Source organism: Asterias rubens, chromosome 11, assembly GCF_902459465.1.
Source record: "Asterias rubens chromosome 11, eAstRub1.3, whole genome shotgun sequence".
NCBI lineage: Eukaryota > Metazoa > Echinodermata > Asteroidea > Forcipulatida > Asteriidae > Asterias > Asterias rubens.
Genome location: NC_047072.1, coordinates 9,078,467 through 9,084,397, shown reverse-complemented (window position 1 = coordinate 9,084,397; position 5,931 = coordinate 9,078,467). Strand labels below are relative to the sequence as shown.

The window sequence follows — 5,931 nt, the reverse complement described above, 5'->3', positions numbered from 1 at the left end:
CGTATTATATAATGATTTGAAATGTAAATTTTGTTTCTTTGGACCCCAAGTCCCTACCATCCACGAAGTATGAGAAAAATATTCCTTTTTTTTTTCACCGTGGACATGTATGTCAATATTATTTGAAAAGACCCTTAAAAAGCATTTTTTTCACGTTTTGGGGAAAAAAGTCTAGTTTTGAGGCAGTACTGTCACAACAGGATACAATTGCCCAAGTTTTTCTCACCAGATATGAGAATACCAATGTTGGCCCTAACCACAGCCGAAAGCAAAATTTTCTGAGACCCCTGGCAAGTTGACATTTTGGGGTCCAAAAATAGGGTAAAAATGGCGATTTTGCAAATTCTAAAAACATACTCTATTGCATGATGCAAAAATAGCACAAGGGTGATATTTAAAGTAATAATTTTATTTCTGAAGGAAGGCCAAGGATGGTACTTTGTAGTGATATACAAGGTTTTTTGAAATAATTTTGCATTTTGGTTAGGTGGAATTGTAAATATGAGCTAAAAACCAGTTTTTCAGACCCCAAAATTGGCCTAAAATGGCCAAAAAACAAAATGAGCCGTAACCATGACAACGGGCTATATATGGAATTGAAAATGCAATTTTGTTTACTTGCACCCCAAGGCCCTTCCACCCACAAAGTATAAAAAAAAATCATTTTTTGACCGTGAGCAAGTATGTCAACTATTTACCTGAACTGACTCTTAAGCATTTTGTTTTGCTTAAGCAGCTCTGTGAAATTGGCCCCTGGTTCATCACTTCCCAAAGCCTCAGTATGTAAACCACTGCTTGCATTGATTGTTCATATCCATGGTTGACATCATACTGTCCAGAACATCAGCTGTGCTGGGTTAGACTTCTGTCTCTGATATGAAGATGGCTGTAATAAAAAAGAAAACAAAAGCAATGTTATCAATGACCAAAGTTAAGAGGACAGTTTGCTGTTTTACATATCAAATACTCATCAGAAATACATCGGTGTCTGGGTAAAAACCAAAATTAATATTCTTTATCCCAGATGCAAATTTGACATCTATTATACAGCATAGCAAAAGTTATTTGGTTGTAGAATCATTATGAAATCCTGTTGATTGCTACAGGCCTGATACTCCACAGAGGCAACACAGGCGAATGCTTTCATGCACCCTGGTCACTTCTGTGGAAGTGTCATGGCCGAGCGGTTAAGAGCACCAAATTCAAACTCTGGTGTTTCTGATCAGCAGAGTGTGGGTTCGAATCCCCAGCCGTGACACTTGTGTCCTTAAGCAAGACACTTTACCATTGCTTCATCCCTCAGATGGGACGTTAAGCTGTTGGTCCCATATGTTATGTAATGCATGTAAAAGAACCCAGTGCACTTATCGAAAAGAGAAGGGGTTTGCCCGGTGTTCCTGGCCTGATCGGCAGCAAATTGCGCCACAGCACCTTGTAAAACATTACATGGTGCTATCAGAATTAGGTCTCAAAAGAAGTTCCACATCTTGCAGGAAACACTGTATGTTACAGCGCCAGGAGCGTCATTGAGTGACGGATATGTGCGCTATATAAGAAGCCACAATTATTATTATTATTATTGCCTTGGTGCCTATAAATGCCCAGACTGTAGAAGTTTACAATTTCCACGTAGGACGCCCTTACCAAGGAGAAAATACCTCGGATGCCCTTGCCCTTTCAAAAATGAACAAACACGCTTGTTGCTTTTATCGATACTGATTTAGCGAAGTTTAGTTTACAATTATAGGTGCCAATTGCTTTTATGTGTACTTTGAAAGGCAGGACCATTTATCAGCAGCAAAAAAGCACAAATCATATAAACAAAAAATATGAAAAGCATTGTTTGAATGCGTCAGTACATCAGTATTCCCCCTTGGAAACTTTTTGTCTGCATTTTTAGTTATATTTAATGTTGGCAGTGATTCTTATAAATTCAAAATTTGGATTTTTGTTTGTTTTAATATTTTTCAATAGAAAGTTGTCATAGGCCAACTCAATGCTCTTGCATTGAATTTTTTTTAAACATGATTGGTTATACCAAATATCTGAAATTGCATTAATGACCTTAATCTCATAATTTGGAAAGAAATAGTTAGAATTTTTTTTTTTCCATAATAGTGATCACACAAAATCTGGGAACAAGTCTGGAATATTCAATACATTGCTTCTGCTGGTCTGACATATACAAAAACTATTGAAAGGCATCTAACTTGCATTTTTAAGATGGCAGTAATATATTCATCTAAATGACAGCCATTTTTTAATCAAAGTGAGACATACTTCCACCGCCCCCCCCCCCCTAAAAGTGCAAAAGTGTACAAAAACTTGTAGTTTTGCCATTTTTAAAATGGCTACCATAATATTCGTTTTTTCAAAATGGCTGCCTTTTTTTTTTGTATCAATTATTTATTCCTTTTTGGTACGAAAAAGGTCTGGAATGTACAATTTTATGTCGTTCAGTTGGTTTGCATGGTTTTAGATTCTGAAAAGTGTTGTTGCAAGTTTTAAATTCTTAGATCTACTAGTTTCAAAATGGTGATTTCAGTTTAAAACAAAATTCTCCTTATTTTTTGGCAGAACCTACAAAATTCTCCTTATTTTTTTGGCAGAATCTTCAATTGATATCAATTTATTGATTTATTGATTTAAAGGGTATCACTGTTGAAAAAGAATTGCCAAAAGTGTAAAACTTGTTGGTCTGTCATTTTTAAAATGGTTGCCACATTTTTACCAAAATGGCCGCCATATTTTTTATCAAAATGGCGACCTCATTTCCAACAAAAATATTTGCAAAAAATCTGAAACTTTTTTTAAATGACTGTGTTTTTTTAATTGTCTGTCATATTTCTCATAAAAATGCCTACAATTTTCCTAACAAAATACAAATTTCACAAAACATGCTCCAGATAAGACGGCAATCTAACATTTATCCCATACCTACACTATAAATCAAGATCCAATCTATTAAACAATAGTTATACATAATACCTTAGAAGAAAAATTATTTTTTTTTTATAAAAAAGGTGAATGAGGGAGGGGTCATGGTTGTTTAGCTGTGGTGAGCTGAAAAGTTACTTCAATAGCAAGTTTTTTCAAGAAAAGGTTTTGGGGGTGCACTTGACACATGCAACACTGCATTCCCAAAAACAAGAATTAAGGCAAAAAAAAAAAAAAATGAGGGCCTTTTTTTTTTTTTTTTTTTCAAGATAGCCGCTAAGTATTTCAAATCAAACAGGCCACCAATTTTTCAATTGAACCCACCGCAAACTTATTTTATATCTATTTGTTGCATAAGGACCCAGGTTAACTGGTAGGCATTCAGTATAGGTTCGCTGGTAGGCATTCACTACTTTTGTTTTTGAGCATCATGCTAGATTCGAGAAAAGCCCCTAGGCCAGTCCTTTTGAATAGATGGATTAAGTAAATGAAAGGATGCGGCCCCCAAAAAGGATGCAGGCGGGGACGATTAACTGGTATTTTTTTTATTTGGCCTTATGTATTATACAGTTACACTCCATCATGTCCATCTTTACACACAAAGGAACAATTAAAGACAGATGCAATTAAGTTCCAGATTGTAACTGTTTGTAATACAACAAGTAATGACAGTTTCAACCATTTTTTTAACAACTGCTTATAATAATTATTACATTAAAAAAAAATGTAATTTTAAAATCCAGCGTAATTAACAGATTTAAAGGCAGTGGACACTATTGGTAATAACTCAAAATAATTACTGTCATAATACCTTTCTTGATTACGAGTAATGGGGAGAGGTTGATAGTATAGAACATTGTGAGTAACAGCTCCCTATGAAGTGACATAGTTTTTGAGAAATAAGTAATTGACCTCAAGTTTAGAGCTTGAGGTCTCGAAATCAACCATCTAAAAGCACACAACAAATTACAAGGGTGTTTTTTTCTTTCATTATTATCTCGCAACGTTGACGACCAATTGAGCTCAAATGTTCACAGTTTTGTTATTTTATGTATATGTTGAGATACACCAAGTGAGAACACTGGTCTTTGACAATTAGTGTCCAGTGTCTTTAAACCCCCTGCTGTAAAGCTAATAACTGTTTTAACAAATAAATATTCAACAACTACTCAGAAATATATTTATATTTTCCCCATTTAATTGTTTACCTTAGTTTTAATCATTAATCATGAATAAAATAAGTATTTACCTTGAAGAACTGGATTGTTGTTGAGCTCAGCTTACTCACTTCCAGTCATAACAAAAACCATGTGCTCCTTCCAGCATGTCCAGTGTGTGGCAGTGTTGACATGCAGAGGTACCCTGACTTCTCACTGACTATGCCACAACATGTACTGCAGTAGAATGGAACCAGGTTGTCAATAATTATTAAATATTCTAAATAGGTAAATAGTTCTAATGTCTGCTTAAATCATTGCTTAAAATTTCCCTTAATCATTCTTTTTTATTTGCTGATAGAAAATTTTAAAACATAATTTAATTTGTAAAAGAAATCAAAAGTAAACAACACCCCAATTTTCAGGGTTTTCTCAATGCAACAGGCGGCCATTTTGTACATGTGCAGTGCATACTGTTTTTAATTAAACAATTAATTATCTTTTTGAAAGTATTCTTATGCTTCTTCTGATTAAAAGCAATTTGTGGAGTCAAGGTTCAAGGTAAAAATAAGTTTTCTAATATGTCTATAATTATAAAATAACTTATTTGAATGTAGACCTACTGGGTCTATTTCTATTGGTTGGAGTGTATGGTATTGCATTGGCATTTGAACACTGGTAATTAAAGTGCATTAGTATACACATAATGAATGTTTATGAGTGCAATGGTGCGAATATGTTCATGAGTTGAAAGATGGAATGTTCTATTCAACGAGGCGGAGCCGAGTTGAATGGAACATTCCAGCTTTCAACGAATGAACATATTCGCACCATTGCACGAATGAAAAACATTCATTATTTGTTTTATATAACATCCAAGTAGAACTTTGTCATTTTGATTGAAAGAAACAACTTTCAAAACAAACAATTTCAACTGTAGAAGCCGAATGCTAGTAATTTTACTATGCCTTCTTGCAGTAACACCTGCTGCGTTACCAAAGACACGCGCACGCAGTGCTGTTTTTACTCAGCTTTTTCGTTCCATCCGAAAAGTACCATTGCACGCTGGCAGCGTGCCAGCGTGCAATGGTACTTTTCGGATGGAACGAAAAAGCACGGCGAGTGACTCAGCGTGCAATGGTACTTTTATTTGCTATCACGTGACGGACAATCCTCCAATCAAATGGCAAGGATCTGCTTGGGTGTTATATAAAAGTGCATATACAAAATTTGGTATTACTATTAACCCTGGCGTTTGTGTTACTACCAGGAACACCATTATCAGAACTACATGAACTATAGCTGCAGGGTTCTCCCAGATTTGTTCAATAGGAAAAGTTTCCGTATGGCGCCACCACTTTTTCATTCGATATGAAATAATATAGTATCTAATTTACCTCAATGAGATATCCCTTTTTGTAAAAAAGGGTGAACAAGTGGTGGCGCCATATGGAAAGTTATCCGTTCAATATTTTAGGGCATTCACGACCCAATTTTTTTAATTTTTAATTTTTTATTTATTTTTATTTTTTTTAGGTGGGAAGCAAGGTCGGTCCTTGGAATTTGTTTTTTGTATCTTGATTTCCAAAGCCCTGCTTTGCAATCTGGAGCATTTTTAAATGGTTTCCTTTTGATGATTTTTTTGAAACTACGATTGTTAATGTTATTTTGTCTGGTTTGTGTATATTGGCCAAAGTAAAATGTGCACTTATCGGGAGAACCTTGAGTGTTACTGTTAGAATCCCTTGATGAGTTTCTGCGCTAGCCTTGTAAGGTAGAATGCCTAGTAACGCAGAGTACGCATGCGCAGAAGTAAAAATTCGCCGCTAACCAGTGA

At 35.1% G+C, this 5,931-nt stretch overlaps 1 long non-coding RNA gene across 1 annotated transcript; it reads right to left on the bottom strand.

Moving 5' to 3' along the window:
* Window positions 1–729: 729 nt before the first annotated feature.
* Window positions 730–4,758, bottom strand: LOC117296310. The gene is made up of 3 exons (XR_004519739.1): window positions 4,718–4,758; window positions 4,187–4,331; window positions 730–886 (listed from the first exon to the last, which is right to left on the bottom strand). It is a non-coding gene; the product is annotated as an uncharacterized LOC117296310 (long non-coding RNA).
* Between the last annotated feature and the right edge of the window lie 1,173 nt (window positions 4,759–5,931).